This window comes from Leucopleurus acutus (genome assembly GCF_964270905.1).
Source record: "Leucopleurus acutus genome assembly, chromosome: 21".
NCBI lineage: Eukaryota > Metazoa > Chordata > Mammalia > Artiodactyla > Delphinidae > Leucopleurus > Leucopleurus acutus.
The window spans coordinates 24,793,639-24,808,910 of record NC_139163.1 but is presented as its reverse complement, the minus strand read 5'-3'; the positions used below and the strand labels follow the sequence as shown (position 1 = coordinate 24,808,910).

The 15,272-nt window shown below is 40.6% G+C and overlaps 1 protein-coding gene and 1 pseudogene across 2 annotated transcripts in view; both read right to left on the bottom strand.

Moving 5' to 3' along the window:
- Positions 1-15,272, bottom strand: part of NRG1 (neuregulin 1) — a gene marked incomplete at both ends in the record, with an annotated part of 1,012,685 nt that overhangs the window by 526,945 nt on the left and 470,468 nt on the right. The gene's annotated exons all lie outside the window — the stretch shown is intronic.
- LOC309977582 (transcription factor Spi-C-like) lies at positions 8,375-9,235 on the bottom strand (annotated as a pseudogene). The gene has a single exon. The product of its transcript is annotated as a transcription factor Spi-C-like (transcript).

The following is a 15,272-nucleotide window of genomic DNA, read 5'->3' as shown; positions in this document are numbered from 1 at the left end:
CTGTTATATGCTAGGCAACTTCCTAGACCCTGAGGATACGGGAGTGAATAAAACAGAAACAATTCTTAATCTCATGCCACTTACATTCTAGTTTACATAATATGAGGCACCGTTTTAACCAAAATGTCCCACTTTCTATGGGTCACCAAGGGATGGGGCAGAGGCTGCCATTTTAATGTGCGTATTTGGCTCTCCCTAGTTGGATTTTTGGCTTTAACTTCCATTAATGTCTTACATCTAAATTAATTTTTATGAGCTCATTATATGTCACATTGATTTAAATAATAGCAATAATAATAATAGAAAACACTCAAAAGTCCAAACTCATGAGCTTGAAAGCTTCAGCCTTTTGCCTGAGATACAGTTCACACCATACCCTGTAGGCTGCATGTACACCTAAGTAGAAAATAAAGAAGGGAAGTTTTGCCTTGCAATGAAACCAGCCATAGTTTAATGTCCATTTTGAATGGTAAAGGTATCCTTCCACAAACAGTTCACGAATTGTTCTTTTGGTTATTCCATTAGTTGCACACATGGTCATTACACAAACCGTTAAACTTAATGAGGATGAAACTGGCTATAACTTTTAAGCCAGTTAAGCCTCCATTACCTATAGACAAAGGCAATCAACTCTGGGAATACGTTCCCACTACTCATACAAAGGCAATCAACTCTGGGAATACGTTCCCACTACTCATAGGGAAGGATTACCCGAAGATCACAGGTTCCTTCCCCTCCAGTACTGAAGCAATAGCTGCTCAATTAGACAGAGCACTGTTAGCATCAAGGGAGGCTCCATGGTGTCTCTTCAAACTGTGGATACTTCATCACTCAAGGTGAGAATGGTAGAAAAATGCAACTTATCACAAAGTTGCTGTAAGTGGACAATTCCTGCCAAGTTGACATATGTAACTTTGCTTCCTCTGATGTCACCGGATAATATGACTCACCGCTCAAACACTGTTGACAGTAGAAAAAGGAAAAAAAAAAAAATCTGTGGAGCCAAGGATAATATTACAAAAACAAGGAATGACAATGAGGCCATTTCTGCACATGTCTGCATTTCAATTGGCAAACCACAATCTGGAGATGTATAATATCACCATGGCCACCGTCTAACCCAGGATTCTGTTCCCAGGTGTGAGCTTAGCACTTTGCCCATGGACGTCTGCAAATAATTACTATCTTAAAAAAAAAAAAGGATTGCCACCCCACCTGGCCCCCTTCCCCAAGCAGTACATGAATATAGCAAATAAAGTGACTAAAATCAGCCTTTTAAGCAACTACCCAGCATAAATCATTACTTGGCAAGAGGCTATAACATTTGTCTGTAATGGTTCTACACAGTATGACGTCCACTTCCAAGTAGATGTCTTGGTAAATACGGCATCAGAGACCATGCCTAAGGAAAAGCTGAGTGGAGATGAAATTCCATTTCAGAATGAAATAATTAAGTTACTATGACCATCTGTGATCTCCTACACAAGCAAAGAGCTGACTGAACACATCTGCCATGTTATAAACCTATCGGCTTGCAGATGCTTTAAAGGCAATGCATGAAACCTTAATTTCTTGGTATCTTTCACAGCCCCTACCACTGTAGGCACTCAGTTACTCATTCAGGCAATATTGTAGGTCATGTACTAGATACCAGGCACTATGCTAAGAGCTGTGATACAGAGGTTGTCGCATCTGATAGGGATATTGCCCTCATAGATCTTATACTGTAGCTGTGAAGGGGAGAAATTACCAAGTAATCATGCAATAACATAATTACACATAATACTACTTCCGTGATCTCTGAAGTACTAATTCCGTGAAAGGAATTACTCCTTTCTCTGCCCTTCAATAGTACCTTCTCATGTATCTATTAAGCATTGACTAATGTCTGTCTTGTGTTATGAACTGGGTACGTATCTATGTCTTTTTAGATGGCAATCACTCAAGAATAGGGCCACATCTTTGTGCTTCTCAGCACCTCGCTCCTCCCATACCTTCTCTCCCACTACCTACCCCTGCCTGGGGCTCCTACCACCCTGGCTTGCACAGAACTCCCCTTCCCCCCACAAAAATGTAGAAATAAAGCTGACCCACTCACTAGCTTTTCTGTGTGGGTCAAATTCATTTTATTTCTTATGCTTCCATTTATACATCGGGGCTAAGAATTTACCACTAGCCTCTTTGGGACATTGTAACTCGAAGAATGAAATGGAGATACTCAATATAAAGGCAGCAGGAAATAAGGGCCCCTGAGAGGCAAAGCCATCAGTCCAAAGGCTTAACCACTGGTATGGGAAAAGGAACAGTTTTACTGGACTCAAGGATCTAAAGTTGTATCAATGCCTGTTGATATCCATACCCAGTCTTTGATAAACTGAGATAATAAAGGCAAACCAGTGAGTTTTTCATAGGCTAAATTTATTCAACTTATGTTGAGATTATCTTTCCTAAAATGCCCCTTTTTTTGAAATAATGGTAATAATGGAGTTTTAAAAAACATTTTACTTGTTAAAATCTAAATAAAAGGCAATCTATATCAGTCTCTTCATTTTTTTCTTTGGAGATTTTACTGTCCCATAAAATCTAACTATCTGGGAAACACTGGCTTAGGGTGTCTGCTTTCATTGGCTGGAACAGCTCACAGCCAAAGTCAACCCAGATATTCAAGCTCATGTTGGGAGGCAGCTTATTGGCTGGTGTGTTTCATGAGGACAGCAAGATCTAAGGAGGTTCAGGAGACAATTTTCTTGGCAGAAAGCCTTCTAAATTCAAAGATAGATGTTTTCAGCCTCTCCCTTGGTTGAATTTTTCTTTTTTTTCACATGGAGATGGTGAAACTAGCGTTTTCCGTAGTGTTTACAGCTGATGGCGTTATTATAAGTGAGGTTAAAAGAGTCAAGGAAAATGGGATGTAGAATAGGGAAACCAAGAGAAGGAAGACATGAGGGCAACAGAACATACAGAATGAAGAGTGATTAAAAGGTGGAGTAAAGTGAGAAAATAAAAATAAGAAGAAAAACAAGAAATTCACACACACACACACAATTGCCATTGCCAGTTACAGGAGCCAGTGGTTCACGAGTTCTGTTGCCACTGATTTCTCTTTACTTTAGTTGCTGAAGGACAGAAAACCAAGCCTGCAATTTAACCAAAGGCTTCTTAGCATAAAAGGAAGCTCTTCAGCTCTGTCAATCACACAGGAGCCAAACTCAAGGCCAAGAACCCTAACATGAATTATACTCCTGACATACCAGTGTCTTCACCTTTGCTAACTATGTCTGTCTTCTTCCAGGACCGAGGAGATTAGTTAAGAAGGAGTAGTTATACACTTCCAATTGTGACCCATTCTCTCGGGGACAAAAGAGGATTACATTTCAGGAACTCTCCTTCCTGAACTACTGGTGGGGAGGGGTAGCAGTGGTGGCGAGCAAAGCAAAAGGAAAGAAAACCCAAACCGTGTTTTCTCCTAAGCCTCACGCCACCTGCCACGGGTGAAAGGAGTTATTAATGCAGCAGCATAGATGCTTATCCATGTTCCTCCCAGGTTTTACATCCCCAGAAAACTTCCCTTCCACTTAGAAACAAAAGCCTGCCCATGTTTTGATGCCCAGATCATCAAAGATTGTAATATACTCTTGTGGGTGCCCACTACCCTTTACCAAACAGTGTAGTGTAACTTTACGAGTTGGAAACTCATCTCTGTTTCGGAATTCAGCACTTTCACACACACCAAGAAGATCTGAGGGATAGTGCGTGTAGGGTGTCTAATGACTAGGGATAAGTTCCTGCCATTAGCTGAAAAATGGGAACTTAGAACCATTTCCCTTCCTGTCTCACTTCCCTTAGAGCTTAACCACCTATTGGATAAATATGGCAGGTCCATTGGTCATTCCATTCCCCCTCCATTTGGCTTTTCTTTTAGGGGAGAAATAAATCTTTCTGTTCAGAGGATAAGCATTGCCTTGCGGTTTCCAGTCTAAGTTAAGCTACATTTGGAAGCTGGAAGTGACCCCCAGGCCAAGAGCCACCGTGAACAAAGGATCTTGTTCACAAGCCCTGTGATGTGGCTGGGTCGTATTGCATTCTTCCTCACCCTGCGGTGGCAGTGAAGTTCAATGCCCATGTAGTAAAGACTTTACCCAGCAGGTGGGAGTAATTACACACAGCACATATTTCTAGGCAGCAACTTTCTTCCAAATTTATAATCCAAAAGAGCATAGTAGTAAATCCCACAATTTTTTTGAACCCTGAATTTGCTAACCCACTCTCCAATTCACAAAACATATATGGTCAGTCATAACTCAAGAGTCTTGAGTTTATCTCAGAACTCAAGTATGGCTGAAGAAGAGAGTAATTGGCAAATATTTCCCATGGAACGGAGACTTTTTATTACCATTTCTGTTATATGTTCTGTTTTATCTTTCAGTTACTTTTTTAAAATGTCATTTACCTGAGGTACTTCTGTTCTTAGAAAATTTTTTTCACACTTAATTTTTAGTCTGAAAATACAATGATTTTTCCCCCATGACTTTTGCTGCGTTGTCGCTGTGCCCCTTAGCCAAATTTATATCTACGCTTATGAAATACTAACTCAACTGAATCCCAGGTGAAACACTTACACGCTCTCTCACAAAATGGAGATGACCTTTCCGTTCTCTTCTGGTCCAAATATTTCAGCAATCTTCAGGTATAGATTAGGTTGCCAACATGATGACAGATGATATATTTTCTGAGATCCGATATTTCTTTCACATCAATTTAGAGACACATGCCTATAGTTTATAATGGCAAGTCTTGAAATTAGTAGCTTAAGGAATATGCTTTGCACTGTGCTTCACTATGCAAAGTAAGGGTACAAGGGTATGCATATATATTTTACTTTAATCAATTCATCTTGTGGAGTGCAATGAACAGAATTATTTTTAACTTTACTGGTACGACTTTTGAACCAGTTCTGTCAGAGAGAGTGATTAAATGAGCACCAAATATGTTCCCTCTCCCTGAGCACAGAACCAAACTACATTTCCCAGCCTCCTTAAACCTAGGTGGGGGTCATGTGACTAATTCTGACCAATGGGATGAGAGCAGAAGGCCACTGTCACTTCCAAACCAAGGCAGTTAAGAATGTGTGTGTGCATGTGTGTGTTCATGTGCACATGTACTGTTTTGGACACTCTCGTTCTGCCTACAATATTGGCTGTATATTGCCAGAGTGACGCTGAAGCCCAGTGTCAAAGATGGAGGAGCCATCGTCCTCTGTTACAGCACAGGAGAAAAAGATCCCCAAGTCACCTCTTAGGGGAGTAACCCAACCAAGAACAACTGTGCTGGAATCTAAGTCAGTAAGATATAAGTTTTTACTGTATTAAAACACTAAGAGTTGTTTTCTTCTTTTAAACAGCAGTTGTCACACCCCAACTAAATCATAAAAATAATAGTGTTCTTTTTTTCCAAGTTTGCATGTACTAGTACACCAACAAAATGCCTATACATAAAATGCGTCATGTGGCATACTATTTTTGATATAAATAATACACTGTTTTTCATTTGAGGATGATCTAATATTACATATCTCCCATACTTAATTTTATAATTTCAGGTTCATGAGTCACTCTTTTATTATATACATGAGGCAATATATAAGCAATATTGCCAGCTTGTACTACAACCTTTTCTCTCTCCTTAAGTGATTCAGTGAGTCTCTGCCTAAGACTTTCTGATGTCTTTTGTTTTCTTATTCAGAATTTGCAATTATAATTTATCTAATGATTTACCAATTTTAAGTCATATCAGCTATTTGATTAGACATATAATAATTGTTTTAACCCTTTCTAAGGAAACAATGCTTGATGAGGAAATGAGGGGTAGAATAGAGGAGAACTCAGAACTCCAGAAATTCTGGTCCAGGGGACCATGAGATGAAGTATAGTTACATTTACTCTCTTCGGTCTTACTTTATGCTAAGAAACTAAAGACCTGGAATGCTCACTTCCCCCCTCTGATGATGCTTAAAGACATCAATATGGCTCAATAAAAGGAAACAAAGTGTGGATTTAATTATCTTTGGCTATATTTTAGGGTTTATCATTTGCAGCCACAACTTTCTCTATCTGTAAAGTGGGCATCATGTAACATATCAATTTTCAAGGTGAGTAAAGAACAACCTTAAGACACAAGGCATTAATATACTAAAATATAGGTATTCAAGTCCATAGAGTTTTTTTTTTTAAAGGCTTTTCCACAGGACTTTAGAAATCACCACTCAGAGAACTAAGAGAAGAATCTATCTAACTGGATTAGTGTTTGTGAATGGAAATGCTCTATAAAATCCACAAAATGTCTGGCATGTTTTAATCTAGTTTTAATATATTTTAATAATATGGACATAAGAAATTTAATTACAGCCAAAAGCTGGCAACCGAAAGAGGCATCTCCAACTATTTTTGCCTTAGCACCAACCCAGACATAGGGCCTTGTTGCCTCCAAATATTTGAGTGTGTGTATATACACATCTAAAGACATCCTGAACATGATGCTATCCTATTTCACTTAATGGTTAAGAGCGTGGGCTCTGGAGTCAGGCTGAGTTCAAATCCCAGCCCCACAGTTACCACTGGTATGACCTTGAGCATGTTTCCTAACACCACTGACTCAGTTTCCTCATCTGAAGAATGAGGATAAAAATAATGATTTGTCTCATGAGTGGCTGTGAGAGTGAATTATCTCTGGGGAAGCCTTAGCACACTTCCTGGTCATACAGCAAGTGCTCAGCAAACATTAGCTGTATCTTTATTACCCTTCATCTGCATATTTGAATTGGTCATATTCTTAGTCCCTTAGAGTGAGTCCAGCTTGCCCATGGGAGCCGAGGCCCGAATAACACATTCTGTGGGTATCTGTCTTTGCCTTGAGAATTCTTCCAGCCCACCCTTCCTTATCCCACTCTCTCTCCAACTTGGCTTCCACAAGATGCCTCCTAGGAGAAGAAACACACACTCTTCCTCTGCCACTCTTCCTTCTTAATTTTTATTTATTTATTTTATAGAAATATAGTTGATTTACAATATTAGTTTCAGATGTACAGTATTAGATTAGCTTTAGGTGTACTACATAGTGATTCAGTATTTTTCTAGATTATACTCTATTCAAAGCTATTATAAAATATTGGCTATATTCCCTGTGCTGTACATTACACCCTTGTATCTTATTTATTTTATACATAGTAGGCTGTACCTTTTAATCCTCCAACCCTATCTTGCCCCCTCCCTCCTTCCTTCCCCCCACTGGTAACTAATTTGTTCTCTATATCTTTAAGTCTGTTTCTATTTTGTTATATTCATTTGTTTCAATTTTTAGATTCCACATATAAATGATAACATACTATATTGGTCTTTCTCTCCCTGACTTATTTCACTAAGCATAATACCCTCTAGGTCCATCCATGTTGTTGCAAATGACAAAATTTCACTCTTTTTTATGGCTGTGTAGTACTCCTCTGTGTATATTTACCACATCTTCTTTATCCATTCATCTGTTGGTGGACACTTAGGTTGCTTCCATATCTCGGCTATTATAAATAATGCTGCTATGGGATTTCCCTGGTAGTCTAGTGGTAAGGATTCTGCGCTTTCACTGAAGAGGCCTGGGTTCAATCCCTGGTTGGGGAACTGACATCCCACAAGCTGTGTGGTGTGGCCAAAAAAAAAAAAAAAAAAAATGCAGTTGTGAACATTGGGGTGCATATATCTTTTCAAATTAGTGTTCTCATTTTCTTTGGATGTATACCCAGGAGTGGAATTGTTGCATCATATGGTAGTTCTAGTTTTAGTCACTGAAATTTTTAAAGCCATGAATGTAATTTAGCAGGGACACTATCACAGGCAATCATTTTTGTTTTGTTGCTAAAGCTGTTGGATACGTGTTAGAGTGATTACTTTTTTGTCTGAGTGTATGACAGGAAAATAATGCTTAAATCAATATGTACATCAAAGTATCTCCACTAGCATTATTCATCTAGAAGGAAGTATTACATAGACAATAGTAAAAGAAAGGACATTTAGTCTATATTTTCAAATGGGACTTGATCATTTTAAAGCTGTTCACTGGCAAAATTTTTCACCAAGTTAGTATAGATTATATGCTACTTCATAAAAGATAGCAATAAAGAAGTTTGCGTTTTTTTTTTTTTTGCACGGGCCTCTCACTGTTGTGGCCTCTCCCATTGCGGAGCACAGGCTCTGGACGCGCAGGCTCAGCGGCCATGGCTCACGGGCCCAGCCGCTCCGCGGCATGTGGGATCCTCCCGGACTGGGGCACGAACCCGCGTCCCCCGCATCGGCAGGTGGACCCCCAACCACTGCGCCACCAGGAAGCCCTGAAGTTTGGGGTTTTTGTTTTGTTTTTCAGTATTTGCTTTCAGAGAAAAATCCTAAAACTTGTAGGGATTTCTGATGCCAGAAAATTTTGATATATAAGAGTATATTTAGCAATCAGGGTGACTGAGATCATGGTAATTGGCGTATGTACAATTATAATTTGCATTCCAGTTATTTAAGCTGAGCTATCCTTGATCAGGTTGAACATACTGTGAGTAGAAGGTCTCTTCTTCCAAGAAATAAGATGGAGACAGTCTTTGGAGAATGGCCTCACTGAACTGGTAAGTTAACTTTCTCCGGATTTTGATGACTCCCCAGTTCTTCCATAATTCCTCAGTGCTCTGGCCGTTTTCTGGTAAGTCATGGTCTTCCGGTTGCCTTTTCTTCTCCCCCAAAGTTGGGCAAGTTTTTCTTTGTTTTTTGATACAAACCGAAAGATGTCTTTGGTTTGATCTATCCACTGAATACAAGATGCCATCTCGGGATTACACAGGGATTCATGAAGGTATTGAAACAGTCGGAGCTTCTTCCTGCCTTTTCCTCCCTTTTGCTGGAGACGAGTAGGTTGCAGCAGTCTTCAGGGATGTTCTGCAGAGACTGATGAATATTTCCTTCAAAATACAGGTCCGTGGCACTGTTCTATATAAATATATTACTGTTCTCCAATTGTAGACCAGTTCCTCTGTGGGCAGCACACCATAGCTGCTGGAATTTCCTCTGACATGAGAATAGTGGTTGGTGAAAGCCAGGTAATGTTTGTAATTTGAGGAGTACTGAAGATCACCAGTTGAATGTTGCCTCAGTACTTCAAAAGCATCTTCAAATGCTTGACCCAGCTTGTCATGTTCAACACAAGCCATGCTTCATTAACCAATTGACAATTCTGTCCATCAGAGGCCAATCTAACATTTCCAGGCTCATATACTTCTTTATCTGCCCCATGATACTTCTTTGGGCATTTAATAATTCAGTGGAGGAAATGGATTCTTCTGTTGTGCTAGCTTTTTTCAGAATATTTAAGGTGTTAGCCGAAATCACTGCTCTCCTGTTACTGCATTCCATTCCAACACATCATGAAAGAGTTGATCTCCAAAAATATATATTACTGAATCATAATTGCAATACAGGGCGATTCATTCCATTAAGATTATTAGCACTATTATATTAAGATTACTCAGATTAATTTCCCTCCTAACCATTGTAATACTGTAAGCTTTTTTTGGCAAAGGACATTATGTAATGTATTCAGTTATCCTAACTATCACACATATTCTATATTTTTCATCAACCAAGTATTTATTTTAAAAATGCTTGGAATAATTTTAGAGGAAATCATTCTATTCCCAATTGCCACATACAGGCTGAATTTTTTTTAACCAATCGACGTAGTTCAGAAGTTAAAGTTTACAGTTCTACACAATGCTGCCTAAGCTACTCGTTTTGCTGCTACTGATGAAAATGCTGATAAGCGAAGATCAATGCTGCTTTTACTGCTTATACAACTCAAAAGTTGGTCCCAAGGAAGGCTTCTGTGTATTGGCCATTGTTCTCCTCTCAATAGGTGTGAATGATGGCAGATGAAGTGATAACAGCTCCCTCTGGACCATGGGTAAGCACCACTGACCCCTGCCCATCTCCTTTGCAGAAGGAGTGAATGTCTGTCTAGGGTGGTATGTCTTGGATGGATGGATTTCACAGTCAGGATGGATGTGACAGAGCAGCTTTTTTCTGGGCTCAAACCTCAGTACTTTAACTGTGCTCTCTTCCCACCCACACCCTTAGCTCCCAACCATTCCAGCAGGGATGGCCTCTCACGTCTCCTCTTTCCTGAGTCCATGATGTTAGCAATAACTGGAGTGTTTCTATGTAGATACCTAGGGAGGGGGGCAGAGATGGGGGTTTCTCTCTTACTGGCTTATCTTCTCTGAAGATCCACTCAGTGCAGTAAGTGTATGTGGTGGGGAAAGGGGAGGGGGGAGCAGGTGTTCTATCGTCTACTGGCCCATCTTATTCTCTTTTACTTAGGGACATACGTTTCATTCTGCTGGTCAGCTTGTGAAAATCAGTTTCCAGTGACGCCTGCTTGGTGATCTGTTTTGAGGTAAAGCATGTGTATCATCTGAACTGAACAAACAAGAGGAGAAAACTACAACTATATTTTCTTGGAGAAGAATTCCCATTGACAGGCTGACAGTTTCTTTACCAATTTTTTTTTTTAATCCCACTCGCTCATTTTTGGCAGGAAACATATGACATCCCCACGATGAATAAATACGGAGGCTAAGTGTATCCTGGGGATCAGAGCATCAGAAAGCCATTATCACCCCGAGGTCTGAACGGGTAACCCACTGAAACTGTAGCTGTAAGTTAGAAGGGGGCATGCAACAGGAGCTGTGGCCTTCAGAAGAGGAATTAGTTACTGCCAACCATGACCAGGTAAGGAGCATTCATGGGGAAATGAATGTCTAGGATTCTCTCCTTCCACCCTACAACCTCCGGCCGGTGCCTCCCTTTGGGGAAACCCAACCTGAAGACAGAGGGCAAGGGAGTCTGTTGATGCCAGCATCCCAGGACAGGGAGTTTGGGGGAGCCAGGCGGACAGTGTATGAGAAAGAGCAAGTGGGGATCAGTCATCATGTAGACAGATCTTCAAGAAACAAGCCAGGGGCTTCCCTGGTGGTCCAGTCGTATAGAATCCTCCTTCCAATGCAGGGGACGCGGGTTCCATCCCTGGTCGGGGAACTAAGATCCCACATGCCGCAGGGCAACGAAGCCCGTGCGCCACAACTACTAAGCTCGTACACCTCAATGAGAGAGCCGTGTGCTGCAAACTAGAGAGCCCACGCTCCCTGGAGCCTGTGCCAGGGCTCCAACAACTAGAGAAGGAAAACCCCGCACACCACAACTAGAGAGAAGCCCGCATGCCGCAACGAAAGATCCCGCATGCCGCAACGAAGATGCTGCATGACGCAGCTAAGCCCCGACACAGCCAAATAAAGAAATAAATAAATGAGAAAAATTTGAAAAAGATAAAAAAGAAAGAAAAGAAACAAGCCACACACACTCCCCTGTTCAAACTGTAATTAACTTTCAAAGCACAGTTCAAACATAGCCTCTTGGGAGCTTTTCCTGGTAACTCCAGTTTTTACTGATTTCCCTCTTGTTTGAATTTATAGCACTTAAAGCTCGTCTTGGTATTTCTCTTTATACACATAAGGAAAGGGAGCTCGAACTTGACATCTGAAATACGTTGTTTTGCAGTATATTGAGGCTTGGTTAGAGGCTATATTGATGAACAGTTATTTTATATTTAAGAGTGTTGCCCCTTTAAAACATTAGTAACTCCGCATCTTAGCACTTTAAACAAAACTTCTGAACTTCCCAGCCCAGTGGGTGCTTCAATGTTCAGCAGCTTTCTTCTCTGAACACTAATTTATTAATGGCCTCCTATAGTTGGTTCCAACCGTGAATGTGAAGAAGTGAGGATATAGCCCTTGATCTCAGGAGCTTCTATTCTTTCTTTCCATCCATGAATTTACTCATTTGTCCAACAACATTTTAGTGTGTACCTGTTATGCCCCCAAAACTGTGCTAGGCACTGCAGTTCCAGTGGTGACAGGAAGACAGACCTGGCGTCACGGAACTTGCAACGTAATGAGGGAGAAGGTATCCAAAAACAATTTTAAAAGCATCACAGGAGCGAGTGGAAAACTGCAACTGTGATGACTGCAAGAAAAACAAGGCTATGGAGAGCCATGAGGACAAATAACAGAGGGAACTGCCTTAGGGAAGTGAGAGAAGGCTTCCCTGAGGACAGGGTCATTAATGTGAATGCAGACGAGTAAGAGTTAACTAGATGACTGCTAGGGGGCACTTTATAACCACAGGGAACAGCAAAGCCTGTCTCCAAAGAGAGGATGGCAAGGAAGGGGACCTAAGGAGGCAACAGTGGGTTAGGCGGATACAGTAGGAGACTGGGAACAGAAGCAAGGGCCAGGAACTGCCTGCCGGGGAAGTTCTGGTAAGGATCCCAATCTTCATATCAAGAGTCGTAAAGTTTGGGATTAACAGATACTACTATATATAAAGTAGATAAACAACAAGGACTTCCTGTAGAGCACAGGGAACTACATTCAATATCTTATAATAACCTATAATGGAAAAGCCTGAAAAATATATACGTTATAGCATTATGTTTTATATATATATAAATGAATCACTTTGCTGAACACCTGAAACGAACACAACTTTGTAAATCAACTACATTTTTTAAAAATAGAGGAAAAAAACATAGCTCATGCATATATAACTTTATAACACAGTTATAAACTCTTCACTCAACAAAATTTTTTTTTCTGTACAGCAGTCTAGTGATGAAATGAAAAACCTGAATTCTTTCCAATAAAAACATGTGCAACTGAATATTATAAAAAAAAGTAGTAGTGAAAAGCCATTGGGGGGTTTGGGCAGTGGACCAGGACATAGTGGGAGAAAGAAGGAGAAGTGGATGAATTTGAACGACGTGGGGGAGATAAGATCAATAAGGCCTTGGTGAATCATTGGATATAAGGAAATAAGAAATATACAGTGAGAAAGTATCTATCTAAAATGGGTGAGAAGCTAGTCACTGAGATAGGAAATGCTAGGATAGGACCAGATATGACAGGAGGGGGAGAACACAGCGACATACTATGTGCTATACCATAGTACTACAAGGGTTATAACAGCTTATATAAGAAGATGTGGTAGAAGCCAAGAGGGGTGAGAATCGTGGTCAATACAGTGATTTTACAGCGAAGGATACTGCCCAGCGGTATCCTTATTTAACCACTGTCTTATTTAATAAGTCGCTAAAGCTAGAATATCTATAGATATAAAAGACTTAATGTGATTTCTAAAAACTGTCCATTTAATTCAAGATCATACTGTAGGTATAAGCTAGGAAAATATGGGAATGTGTTCCCCTCCCTTTGCACTTGGAAAGATGGAGATTTACAGCAGTTAATAACATGGTCAATGTCATATACTCTTGAGTCAGCAGAAAAGTAAAGGGCGAAAAAAATAATCAAGTTTCAAAGAGCTGGAAGGAAATTTAGAGATCATTTGACCTAGCCCCTTCGTGGGCCAAGAGTACAAATTTTTGTCAAGGTTTGATAGGTAGCAACAGAGGTGTAACTAGAACCCAGTTGTCCTGACTCTCAGTCCTGCACTGCTTTTTTCACTCCAGCACATAAACTGAGTTTCAAGCTAACGCTTCATTGCTCAAGGATTTGGCCTCTCCCAGTAGCGAAAGAATCCTATTTGAAAGTGGTGGATAGCAAAAAAGCATCATGGAGCAATTGAGGCCCAGCTATGCTAGGCGAAAACGTAGGCGGATGTGAACTTTGGCAAGTCCATGAGGACCACATATGAGAACAATTACAACAACTCCCTGTGATCTCAATTTCTTCACCTATAAAATGCGATCGTTGTGAATAATTATGTTCTTCTTCTATGAAATTACGGTTCTATGTATGATTCTTCCAACATCTTAATACCCCGCTGGACTTGGGAAAATAACTCTACCTTTCATTGTTTGCAATATGTTTCCTGGTGAAAGGGAATATGTGCTGGTTTTTATCATTGAACATATTTTCATGTTTAAACTCCAGAGAAAGTGAGAGGAAAGCATAAAACAGGAAGCATCTGTATTTTTAACTGGCAGAGCAAGTGGAATTTGATGTGACTTCAATATTTTTCACTGCCTTGTATTCACAGATGGCTAGAATTCAAAAGTGCTTTACATAAGAAAATGGGTGGAAACTGGTAAGAAGACCTTGCAAAGAGAGGAAGGAAGGAAGGAGGGAAGGAAGAGAGAGGGAGGGAGGGAGGGAGGGAGGGAGGGAGGACAGAAGTCAACATGGGAGTGGGAAAGGAGGAAAGCAGGAAGATTATGAATACCCCCAGGTATTACTAATCTACCACTGGAGGAAGAAATGGGAGGGCAAGGAAGGGAGAAGGAGGGGGAGGGGAACATCGAAGTGGAGGAAGAGGAGGGAAGGAGAGAGATAAAGTGGCAAAATTGCGCTGACTTTCCTCGGTACGGTCTAGAGATAGGGCTTTGGTTCCGAGCTAGCTTACCCACTTGGAAGTCTCGATTCTTCCACTGTTTGCTGACTGAACAGTCTAAATTACGCACGCGTCCATTCTCCTCATCCAAAAGATGAAGCAGCCAACAGAGAATGAGAGAAGTGCTTCAGGTGAACAAAGCTTCACCAAAGAACATGCCTGCTGTTTGCACAAAATATTGCACAAAAGATGAAGCAGCCAACAGAGAATGAGAGAAGTGCTTCAGGTGAACAAAGCTTCACCAAAGAACATGCCTGCTGTTTGCACAAAAGCACATGTTTAGTAGGACTTGGTCCCAACACCTGGATTGAAGCACACCATGTATATCATGCTGCCTTGGAAGGAAGCTCTGCAGCCAGGGTGGTTGTTTGATCCCTAGAACTAAACGGTTACTATGTTCTCCCATCCTACGCTTCAGACCACCCATGGTCTTCTGGTTCTGGTGTTCTCTTAGATATTTTTTCATATCCGCTGAAGAATACTACTATCACTTTCTTCCTTAGTGCACCATGGATTCTGAAGCTTTCCAACCTTAAGGCTCTCTGAGAAGTCAGAAATGTATGTGAATTCAGATCCAAGGAAGATTCTTTTAGAGATTTTCACTGGGTTTCTTGACTTACAAAACAAGCGGTATGCAATATTTTGCTACTGATGAGAGAATGTCAGGGAGTTGCTGCTTGGCTACAAATACCCAACAAATACTTTCTCTGCACACCTAAAATTACGAGTAGTAACGGCAGCTGGTAGACCACGGAGGGAAGAATTTGTATTTCTCTCACTCTCTTCCTC